We start from the raw sequence: 13,069 nt of genomic DNA on the forward strand, positions 1-13,069 counted from the left end.
GTGCACATAACAACGTGTGTACAGGGTCAAACCATGGACCACTTGAAATCATCAAACATTTCTAGGGTTCAGAAACCTGGTTCTAGCACCCTCCCATACTACTTCGGGTGAGACCTCAGTCCGCGCTCCGCGAACTGTTGCCGAAAGGGCGAGTAGCACTGGGATTTGTTTGGCTAAATCACCTCTGAACCGGGGTCAGGCCCCAACAAGCCAAAAATATTGATAATTACTTGTTATGTTTCTTATTATTACAATTCTTTATATCTTTTTTCTTTAGTTCATCAAGCAATTACCAAAAGTAGTAGCACATAAAAAATAGACACTAGATGTAGGCACATGTCAGGGCAAAACCCCCCTCGAGGGGAAACCCAGTCAAGATAATTCTTCCTTTCAGTAGTATTCTTTGAGACTCTTCACCCTAGACGAAGAACATACCTTCCCTCCACACCAAGTCAACCTCCCAGAGTTTTGACCTCTTCCCAACAACTTTGACTATGCAGCAACTTACGACAACCGGCAGCTTCCGACAATAGACTTTCCCAGCTACAAGATAACTTCACACTTATGCCCAACACCAAGAGATTTTCACACTTCTTCCCAACTATTAGAGAATTAGAACTTGATGAGAGAATGATACTCCAAATGAATTCAATGTGCTTACTTTTATAGGCTTATTGTGGGGTCGAATAGGGTCCTTAGACCGACTTGATCTTCCCTTAGGCCGACATGGTGTGGAGGTTACATAATTCATATTTGACTCGATACTTAACCTTTTTACATGATTAAAAATCTCAAGAAGGGTCTCTTTAAATGTACAATAACTCTATGGACTCAGAATAAATCCTAGAATTCCTCAATGGGGACTTTGAACTAAAACATGGTGACCCAAGCATGAAACCCAAGCTTTAATAAGTCACAATAATAATAATAAAAATTATTTTCCTTATTCTTTTGGCGAGTACATTACATGATGACTCAAGTACATTATTGAAGACTGAACATAGTTACATTTTCCAACAATTATCAACTTCCAATATGATATATGCTGAGTTTACATTTCCAAGAAGGAACTATATTCAAACCATATATGAATCATTATTGTTGGCTTGTATTACTTCAACACTTTGAATAGTACATGGTCCTTTTGTTTGACTTGACCTTCAAATTCAAAAATGAAGAAGTAGAACACAAAGAGCCTTGGAATACAAAGAGGAAACCTTGCACTTCAGATTCCTGCATTAGAATACTAACAATCAAGAAACAATGCATATAAAAAGATGTGTTTTGAATGATAGTGATGCTAGTGAAGTCAAATTTTTGTGAGAACTACTTTATGAATTGCCTCGAAAAGAGAGAAAGAAGAAGTGGAGTAGATGTTGTGGGGAAAAATGCCTATGCAGGACGATCCTATCCACCTAAGGTGTGACAGTGCCTTATCAACAAACGAATACAGCTATTATGATTTCTTCCTTTATGAAATGTGAAAGAGGAGAGATTGGTAGACTTACCGTTGTCTTCCGGTTGTCCCTCGATCTAGATCCTCTTCTCTTTGGGTGTCCACAACTACTTGTCTCCTCGCTTGGTCAAGAGAACAGCTACTTGAATCCCACGAGATCACAAGAGAACAACTACCTGTGACAAGAGAACAACTACTTGCGACAAGAGAAGAACACAACACAAAGGCAAATATACATATTCATAAATGATTCAGGATTAGAAACAAATCAAATATACTAATGCAATTATACAAAATACACCAGCATATAGGAAAGAATCAAGATAGCTTTATTGATTGATAACAAGGTTCAGGAAGAGATACAACCCATAGGGCTCCAATCCAGCATCTCCTTCCCAGCAGAATGGAATTCCTTCTTCAGCTCCCTTCAAAGCATTAAGCACCCAATGTTTCCAGTCACAAACCAACAACAATTCTTTGCAATAACAAAATTCCAGCCTCCCTAGATCTCATGGAGGAGAGATCTATATATAGATGTTTTGGAGAGAGGATGAGTCAGCTTGAGATCTGACTAGTGTCCTCTCCCTCTCTCAGTTCTTGAGTCCACTTGGAGGTTCTTGCTTCCACTTGGAGATTTGGAACCTCTTACTCATCACTAGTCGAATTCCTTGATGCAAGTGTCATTTTGGAAGCTTCCTGGGCATTGACACCTTGAGGAATGACTCTGCCACATGTCCAAACTTGCTCAGCGCAGGTAGCTAGTGTTGGAGTTGACATTCAGCGCAGATGCTCAGTGGAGCAGTTGACATGATCCAGAATTGGCTTGTTTTTGAGTGTTTTCAGGTGGAGAACTTCTGTGAATTGCTGTGGTTGGTTTGCCTTGTTCCTCTAGGGGTAGGAACAACATGTTTAGGGACTTTGGATCCCTTAGATTATGGACATTTCATGCTCAATGCTGTAAGGCACAAAACTGTCTATAACAGTTGCCCCCTAAAGTATGAGGCCATTTATCGGGTGAAATGCTTTATCCAGGAGGGTCCGAAGTTCATCCATCTGCTGGGAGGAGACCTGTAATAAAATACAATACAATACATTATGATTCATATTGCTTTCATGATCTAGCTGAGGCGGGCATTCCCATGCTCAGCTTTATAAATTCATTTTCGTACATAGAACAGACGATCGTCTGATGGTAGACTGATAATTTTGGCGAAATTATCATCCTTTGAGTAGGATGATCATCTGCTGCAATGATGTACATGTCAAATGTCTTTATTTTTCCTGAATATATATCGCAGCCCGGATGGATGAAACTAGATCCGGGGTCTTCAAACTCGTTCGATCTTCACTCTAAGTACAAGTCGATCCATGTGAGAATTGCGTTGAAGTCGAACATGGAAAGACATCGCTTGATTACCGGTCAATGATGTAAACCGTTAACAAGCGCGAGAGGAATCACCGATAATGATAATGACCCTCAAGGTACTGCAGTACAATTCACGTGGTGTGAATAAAGGACTTGGCGTCGAACACCACGCAAAATCTTCTGGTCGAAGGTCATTGATGTATACCTGTCGCCGGAAGTGAGAAACTTGCCATTGAGGCATGCAAGCTTCAAAGTACTGAAGGGGTTGTTCCTAGATCAACTTCTTGGATAATGAGATGATGTCGACAAGAAGCGATCCGTCAAAGGAGGGCCTTGATGAATCCCACATCAGTGACACGGAACAGAGCTAATGATTTTAATGGAGGTGAAAACGATCTGTGACATATGATTCAGGGTGGCGGTCATGAATGGATGAAGGATAATGTATGGCAGTGGATGGGACCCGGTTGACTCTTTCTGAACGACTTCTCTTGAACATATGGCGACATTGATGCGATGGATCGGTAGCATTACCCCAAATATGGATGGTATGGCGAGACCATGGTGATGTGACCGGTGAATGAAACAACCCAACCTGATTGTGGTACGGAGGAAAAGTGTCATGTTCAAGAGCGACCTGCTACCATCAAAGTTTTCTTGATTTTTTCCCAATTTTTCCCCAGTCATTGCTGACCAGTACCTCTTTATTTTTGTCAAGCTTGAGGAGGATAACATATGCTTGTTCTATAACCTGCCCTTCGGGCAAGCCCATCGCTATGTTTTAACGAGGCTAGCGATAGTGAAACTCGTTCTCGTCTAAAGACAAGTTTGTCGCTATTTAATAATTTTAACGAGTCTAACGACAAATATAACTCGGTCCTTTTTATTTTTAGAGAGTCTGAAAAGGTACATAAAGTTAACTCCAAAATTCCTTTTTCGTCATCTAATCCCTTAAGTCCGAAAAAGTATAAAACAATACAGAAGGGATGAGTTTTCGATATGTTTAACGAGCCGAACAAAACAAGCGCTTGATCTTTTTGTGCAATAATCCCTCAGGTCCAAAAAGATTAAAATCTAGAGGAGGGATAGCTCTTCCTGTCCTTTAACGAGCTGGAAGGCCAAAACTCGACAATCTTTTCATATTTTACGAGTCAATTGAAAAGAGCTTAAAGAAGACTCGTCTTTTGAGGAACGAGTGATGAATAGGGTTAGCAGCTGATTCCAAGTACAGGTTGGAATTTTCCAATCACGGCAGTGTCACAAGGATGGCTAGGTGAAATCACTCTTCGCAGCTGTTCCTCAAAATGGGTAAACAATCATATGGAGGTGAACGATCGGCCAAATGAAAAAGTGGAGGTGGCAGGTGCAAACACGACCAAAGCTTTAACGGCTGATAAATTGACGATCACGGTGGTTATTTACCGAGGATAGGTTCATTTTTTAGTTAAAAATGAGCTTAAACACTGGAGGAAACTCTACTCACTGCTTATATTTATTTTTTAACGAGCATGAAGACCACGTTAAAACTGCTCGGATCTTGCGTTTATTTTTTAACGAGCATGAACTTTATGCTAAAACTGCTCGATTACCCAATCATTTGATAAGAGTGTCTCATCAAGATTCTATTTTTTATGGAGCTTCATCTCACTAAGCTTTGCTCCCCATCCTTTCTTTATGCAAGTTCGGAAACGGCTAATCCTACGAGTTTAAAGGGTTAGACCTACAGGTTTAAAGGGAGGACCTAAAAATTTAAAAAATAAATAGTCGCCCCTTGCTTGCACTCCAAAAGGTTCGCATGCCCCCAGGTATAAAACAGAGTTTCAAGGTTACCTCTACTTTTCTGCCATCGAAACTTTCGTTTCACCAGGAGAGGTCTACCTCTTTCAGGTTACCCAAAGATTGTCTCGTTAATCTTTCAAACAAAACACTTCCTCGGAAATGTCTACCGAAATAGACAGAGGTGAGTGACGACCCCCGCCCTCTCACATAACTTTGACAAAAGAATCTTATTCCAGAACAACCCCTCTTCCAAATAACGGACGGGGTACGGACTAGTCATATTCTCCCGCGGAAACCTACCCTATACCCAAAGTTTTCCTGCCGAAGCAGGCCAGGACGCATGCCCCCTGGGTTCCAATCATATCCTCCCGGATTACTCGCGCTCATCAGGAGGACGGACCGTGGGTTGAGACACTTCTTGCATGAATAGACCATTTAGGGATGGTACATGACTATTTGCGATGTGTGATCCGGGAAACGAAAGTTGGTCCACGAGCTTGACCATTCTTCCTTCATGCGGAAAACACATTACTCTAAAGAGTGAGGAGACTACAGCTCCCATGCAATATATATAGTCTCGTCCAAGGAGTAGGTTATAATCCAAGGGTCCTTGAACGACCATCAGGTTCATTTGAATGGTCTTCCCTTTCAATGTTATAGGCACATTGGGGAGGATCCCTAAAGGTCGACTGGTTCCTTTATCAAAACCTGATAGATTTCTCATCTCAGGTAACAGCGCTGGCGAACCAAGCGCTTTCCAAGCAATATAGGAAAGGATACTCACAGATGCCCCCTCATCAATGATAGTGCCAGCCATTACCATTCTGTATATTTGACAAATAATTCTGAATGGTATACTGGCTGGAAACCGGGGTCTGCCTAGTTGGTTCCAATCAAAGGACACAACCAGGTTGCTTGGTGGTGGGACCGAATAGACGGCCGGATATTGCTCCGATGAACTTCCTTCCTGCGATAAAGGAATGGTGGCATTGCCCCCTTGATCATCAGAGTCAGTGCTGATGAAGAGAATCTGGACGGTGTCGTCTTTATTCTCCTCTGTGATGGTGTTATTCGAAGATGGAGCCTCTGAAGGCAAAACCGGGTCAACTGCTGTATCAACCTTTTGACTTTCGTCAGGCATGGATCCAGACGGTTCATCTTCAATGACAGGTGCTTCGGCTGACCACCTGGGTGGGTTAGCTGGGTTCTCAACTAGTGAGGGACTTGGCAGGAGTCTTTGATATCCAGGAGGGAGATGCGCTCGTAAAATCGGGCGATCTTCCAGAACTCTTTTTGCCTCGTCTAAGAAGGGACAACGGTGGATGGCGTGATCGCCTTCACACAGTCTGCAGGGAAATTTAGCTTTCCCGCTTTGTCCCGGGGTTTCACTCCCACTAGTTGACGGTGAGCAATCAACATGGCTATCAGAGGTTGATGCTACCGAATTGTGCAAACGGGGGGACCAGTCTCTTAGTATCTGCGGGATACAGGGACAATATCTATGGAAGTGGTCTCCCTTGCATATGACGCATGGCGATTTAGGCCTTACGAGTGCGGTGTGTGGATTTTTGTTAGATGACACTTGTTTGCCCCCAGTCGCCTTAGGCTCCTTCTTCTTCTTTTCTTTCTTCTTCTTCTCCTTCTTCTCCTTAGGAACCTGGTTTTTAATTCGACCAGTTCCGTCAAGCGAAGAGGAAGGAGGGGAGGAAGATGAAGTTGAAGGCTGAGAGGCAACTCTTGTCTGATCTAACTGTTGACTCGGCTGTTCAGGAATGGTGGTGTTCTAAACGACACTGGTTGAAAAGAGTCAAACTGGTAGGCCAATTGTCAGTCCTGGAAGCGACAATGTGGCCATGTGGGGCGCACCAACATCTCCCCAAGAGGAGAAGGGACTAGGATTTCCACCAAGAGGAATTCCTTGGTTGGTGTGCTCCATCTTTTCAACCTAAAGATCAACGCAGGATTAAAGGGTGATTGTTCCGTTTAAAATAAATTGTTAACGACGCTTTAGACACAACTTGCTTTTTCAGTTTTAAAGAGTTGAGAAAAAGCTAAAGATGACTCTAGTCTCCTTCGATGTTTTAACGAGCCCAAAGTGACAAATGCTCGGATGGACTTTTTCTGTTATAGAGTCTGAAAAAGGCCAAAAGAAACTGCTATGGAGTTCTAGGCAGAGGGTGTGCCAAACTTTTTGCAAAACCACAGAATACTTTTTAAGGTACGGGCGGTCAATCTTCGTGAATGCTGTGTTCACTGCATTGCGATCAGTAGGGCAGCCAACACGGCTTCCTAAGGATAAAAGATATATGCCTATAGGGGTCTCCCAATATATACGCGACGGTACGTGGGAGCACAATCCGTACTAGCGCTATCGTCCCTCAGGAGGAATCACCCACCTTCCACGAGATCGACAGTCACTAGGCTTAACGACGCCGGAACACGTCTCTAGCCTAGACCTCTATGTTGTGCGTTATGTTACAAAGCGTTGTTAGGTTCATTCAGTTTATTTTAGGTTTATCTTTTTAAAGTTTGCCTTTCAAGGTTCACCACGAGATGTATGATACAAATTCCTAAATGCAGTCTAAGATGATAAGCAAGCTTTATTATCTTTTCAACTTTGAAAATCCTAGCTACTAAGGGAAAAGAATAACACTATCTTTTCTCAAAGAGCAATCAGCACACTCTAATGCACTTTCCCTAAATCCAACATGCAAACTTATCAAATGCAAAATGCACAATGCAGGTGTTTGTTTTCCACTTTCTTAGTATAAATGCCTACAAAGAAAGCTTTTTGCACAACTTTGAATTTGCTTTTAAAATGATCAATACAAACAAGTTCAATTTCTTCGAAATCAACAAGGGTAGAAGAGATTACAATCACTTTGCGATTTTCGAAATAAAGACTTGTTTTGACACTTTGAAAGAGACAAATTCAAACCAATAAGCAAAAGTAAATCTATAATCAATCTGAAAACAGCCAATGAACTCTCTTCTAAGATCACTATCAATCAGATCTGAATCAAAGGCTACATGATGACTACTTTACTCATGCAAAGGAAAACTGTAAATGACGCCACAAACACATAAAAACATTCACAGTATTTTGTACAAAAAAAAGAGGCGGAATCTAAGCAAAGAAAAGGAGTTATCGGACTGGTACCTATGCTGGTTAAAGGCTACAAAAACAGAGATCAAAACAGGGCAATCGACAGCAAAGAACCCCAGCTGCACAAAGCCACACTGGATCAGCGCAAGTCTAATACTGTGGAGTTGACATTCAGCGCAGGTAGCCTTCACGGACCTGCGTTGAAATGCAGACTGCCTTCACAGTGCCTGCGCTGAAAGAGAAACTCTCGTTTCCCTTGGTTTCTAGGTCACAAAATGCTCAAAAATCAACTGTTTCAGGCCAAATCAGAAACACAAGCAAGGTATAAACAGAGGGATGCTTTGAGAGGGTACTAAAGACTATCACAAAGGATCATCAAATCATTTTTGGATCTAGTTTAGATCATAGACAAGTCCAGCAACTGGATCAAAGCAGCAACTTTCTACTTTGCATCCGGGAAAGATGCAGTTCGATAGTTGCTGTCAAGTCTATGAAGTAAACAAATGAAGGAAACACAAATGAAATGAATAAACAAGTTCTTCCCCAGTTGAGTCGCCAATTTGTTGTGGGGAAAAATGCCTATGCAGGACGATCCTATCCACCTAAGGTGTGACAGTGCCTTAGCAACAAACGAATACAGCTATTATGATTTCTTCCTTTATGAAATGTGAAAGAGGGGAGATTGGTAGACTTACCGTTGTCTTCCGGTTGTCCCTCGATCTAGATCCTCTTCTCTTTGGGTGTCCACAACTACTTGTCTCCTCGCTTGGTCAAGAGAACAGCTACTTGAATCCCACGAGATCACAAGAGAACAGCTACCTGTGACAAGAGAACAACTACTTGCGACAAGAGAAGAACACAACACAAAGGCAAATATACATATTCATAAATGATTCAGGATTAGAAACAAATCAAATATACTAATGCAATTATACAAAATACACCAGCATATAGGAAAGAATCAAGATAGCTTTATTGATTGATAACAAGGTTCAGGAAGAGATACAACCCATAGGGCTCCAATCCAGCATCTCCTTCCCAGCAGAATGGAATTCCTTCTTCAGCTCCCTTCAAAGCATTAAGCACCCAATGTTTCCAGTCACAAACCAACAACAATTCTTTGCAATAACAAAATTCCAGCCTCCCTAGATCTCATGGAGGAGAGATCTATATATAGATGTTTTGGAGAGAGGATGAGTCAGCTTGAGATCTGACTAGTGTCCTCTCCCTCTCTCAGTTCTTGAGTCCACTTGGAGGTTCTTGCTTCCACTTGGAGATTTGGAACCTCTTACTCATCACTAGTCGAATTCCTTGATGCAAGTGTCATTTTGGAAGCTTCCTGGGCATTGACACCTTGAGGAATGACTCTGCCACATGTCCAAACTCGCTCAGCGCAGGTAGCTAGTGTTGGAGTTGACATTCAGCACAGATGCTCAGTGGAGCAGTTGACATGATCCAGAATTGGCTTGTTTTTGAGTGTTTTCAGGTGGAGAACTTTTGTGAATTGCTGTGGTTGGTTTGCCTTGTTCCTCTAGGGGTAGGAACAACATGTTTAGGGACTTTGGATCCCTTAGATTATGGACATTTCATGCTCAATGCTGTAAGGCACAAAAATGTCTATAACAGTAGATGTGAAGAAAAATTGAGGATGAAGAGCAAGAGATAAGCAATTGTAAAAAGAGAAGAGACAAAGTACAAAACATAGCCAAAGAAAAGGAGAACTCAGAATTCAAAGACTAGGTAAACCAAAAAATTAAATTTTCAATCTTCTCAGGATAGTGGTGTCTCCTTTTTAGGCAGTAGCCTGTAAGAAGAGGGAGTGGGTGTTCCGAGCAAGTTGTAGCTTGTAGAAGAAAATTGAGGTAGAAGCCTGAAAAGGTTGATGTAAAAGAGGGAGTGGGTGTTTACCTTTACATCAAAACAACCAAAATTCATGGTTTTTCTCTTTAAGGGTTTCCACTTATTTATGGTGTCTCAATGTGTGCAAGAGTTTCTTGTATGTTTTCCTATAAATTCATGGTTAATTATTGAACACATATATAAATTTTCTAATGCATTCAATAATTGATTATAAGGTTGTTAAAATAATTTGAAATTTGTCATTTAAAAGATCAAAAGACATAATTACTTATTCACCCCCCCAGTAATTTCCTAGTTTCAATACTTTCGCAGTCTTAAGGATGATGTAGCTTTTGGACTGCATGCCTTAACATGAGGGAAGGATTTTCATATTTCTTATAATTGAGGTATGATATTGATAGGTTTTTACTCATGTTGTAGATGATGTGTTCTCATTTGTCATCTCATAAAATTAATATTGTAGTGATGAAAACTTTTGAAGTTGACATGTAGTGGGTATAGTCCTTAGTGAAATTAAGAGGACTAATTAGTGGAGCTTTTGAAAACACATATTTTAAACCATCAAATGATTGTTAAGCTTGTTCATCCGAATGGAATGGAATATCCTAGAAAAGGAGATGTAGAAAACCATAAGTGCAAGTGGAGTAGTCTGGGATGAAGCATCATGAGAAATTAGCCTTGCTTTGAAGGTTTTGTAGTTGGCATAAAGTTTTGGGTGGAGGGATCTCTCGGATGGCTTGAATATTTAGGGGCTCAATCATAATCCCTTGTTGGGATACAACGAACCTTAGCAACCATCCAATGAACACACATAAATTAGAGTTGAGAGGGTGTTTTGGAGAATTTGGTATATATGGATAAATACTAATTCCCTAGATAAGTAGCCATATCTAGAACATCAATTTAAATCGCTTTAGCCTTTTCCTATAATAGATAAGACAAAGAGAATGAGAAGACCTACTTGTAGTTCCGCTTTCCTCTTGCCTCCTTTCTATTGATCCTGTCACTCCTTCCCGTATTAACACTCTTGAGAAGTACCTATAAACATCAATAGAAGAGAAAGAATTGATCAAAGCAAAAGATCTATTGAATACAAGTAAATGGAATCAGACACATTCACACATATAAGAATCATATAATAAGATAAGCATATGGAAAAAGGTTCAAATACTTTATTGAATAGAAGAAGGAATTACAATCATCAAGTCTAATTCGAAGTCACTCCTCCAGCTTGGATCCCATCCACATCACATCAAAAGCATGACAAACTTGTAGCATAACAATACTTGTCTCAAAGTCAATTCTCATAGCAACATTATCTCCTTACAATTCAACATAGTCCAGCCCTTGATCACTTAGATGAGTGCTCAATTTATAGGAAGATGAAGGAGGTTATGTCATAAATGGGGGTATTGAATGGCCTTCCATACTTAGAATTAGTTCCATGGAGGAAGGGATGAGAGGATATGATGCATCTTAACTCATTCCTCATCCATTTTCGAGCTCATAGGAATTAATAAGTGAGGGAAATTTCTAGAAGATTCCAAGAGATAAGAATATTCCCCAAACCCTTTGTGAACGCTCAATCTCGCCCAACGTAGGTGAAAGAGGGCCTAAGTTCTCTGAGAGCACCCTGGCATGGACTCAACTGTTCTGCAGTGCACCCTTACATGGGCCTACCTGCACTGGTCCCTTTAGAGGTCATTTCAGGATGTCTTCAAGTCATGAAACTGTCTGGGAAGGAGGCATTCAAAGGGTTGACTTGTTTAGGGCATGTAGCAAACTGAAATTAGTGTTTGATGAGCCCTAAAACAATGATCTGGATTATGGGAGTGATTTGCTCAAATGGATCTGTAACAAAGGGTTCAAGAGGAGTTTGTATTGTATACAATACTGAAAGATCATACAAATATCCCCAAGGTGTTGAGAACGGTTCTTGGAACAAACAATGATATTGTCCAAGTAAGCATGTAATGAGACGGATCATGGAGGATGTAGTTCATAATTGGTTGGAGAATGGATCCAATATTATTGAGTCTGAAGAGCATAACATGATAAGAAAAGGTGCACCAAGGTGTGGTGAAGGTGATTTATATTGATCCACATGGAAGATATGAATTTGATTATATCTTAAAAATATATTTAAAGGGGATAAAATTTCATGTCTTATACAAGCATTGATTAATTGATCAATAAATGATGTAGGGAAATAATCTTTTGGACATGCTTTATTTAGGATCCCAAAAGTTAGTACAGATTCAAATGTTACCCTTCTTTTCATAACAAGGACTGTGTTTGAAATCCATGATGTATAAGTAGTGGGGTAGATGAATCCTACTTTGTAAAACTTATCAATTTATGCTTGGATAGACATGAATTTAGAAGGGTTCAGTGGAAGTTTCTTCTATCAGACTGGAGAAGCATCAAGCCATGCATTGATATGACATTCCATAATGTTGGGGTCTAGACTAGGCATTTCAATGTATGACCAATCAAAAGTATCTCAAAATTATTGAAATAAATCCATATAGGATGCAACCTCATTAGGTGAATAGGTTTCCCCAATGCTAACTCTTCAAATATGCTAGGATTTGTGGAGATGTTGATCTTAACAGTTGACAATATGTTGGCCATATTACCTTCTTCAAAGGCATCTGATGCATGATTAAGATTTTTGAATCAACTGAAATGGCTTCAAGGAATGAAATATTTGGTTTCTACTGCACAAACATATATCATAGGTGGCATGGGTGGTTTGAAGGCCTATTTAGGTAAAAATATGGAATAATGGTGCATGGTGTCCCGAGGGTGATGGGGTGTTATCATGGCTTCAAGAATGTCTTCCTTTCAACAAAAGACTTCTGAAAAAGATGGTAGTTTTTAAGAAGAGACATGAAGTAAAGGAAGGCATGTGGATGTATTGTATGGGGTAAAAACATGCAACATTAGGCTTGATTCTGTAGGGGAAATAGTCGAGGAGATGACATAAACTATGTGTGTTTACACTATTCAATTAGCACTATGTTTGCAATGGAAAATTTGTTGTTGACATTAAAAAATGATGAGAAGATGGTTGACAATCTTGCCCCCACTGAGGAGGAAATGAAGTATATGTGCTCATGGTTTTGTTGATCATTGGAATTAGGGGGAGCTAGTATTTAGGCCTTGCTCCTTGTGGGTGGGACAATTGCACCTCTGATGGTTGTATAGTTGTGGGTGTAGCCACAAATTGAGCCAAATCATTCCTCATATTGGTGGAGGAACTTGGGACGCCAGGTGAGTTGGTTACAACCTCAATGAGTGGTTAGACCATCTTATATTGGGTAATGGTTGGCATGCAATTCATTTGTTATATGCAAGGTGTGATGATTAGGGGAAAAATGTAAGTGAATTGGTTGTCATCACCATACAAATCAAATGGGTGTGCTTACCTATTGATTGATCAAAGTGGTGATCGAAGTAGGAGTGTTAGCGATACAGTGGATGCCTAATGTAATGTGAT

The sequence above is a fragment of the Pinus tabuliformis genome, chromosome 8, assembly GCF_031772625.1.
Source record: "Pinus tabuliformis cultivar Carrire ecotype Pingquan chromosome 8, CPIR1, whole genome shotgun sequence".
Taxonomy (NCBI): Eukaryota; Viridiplantae; Streptophyta; class Pinopsida; order Pinales; family Pinaceae; genus Pinus; species Pinus tabuliformis.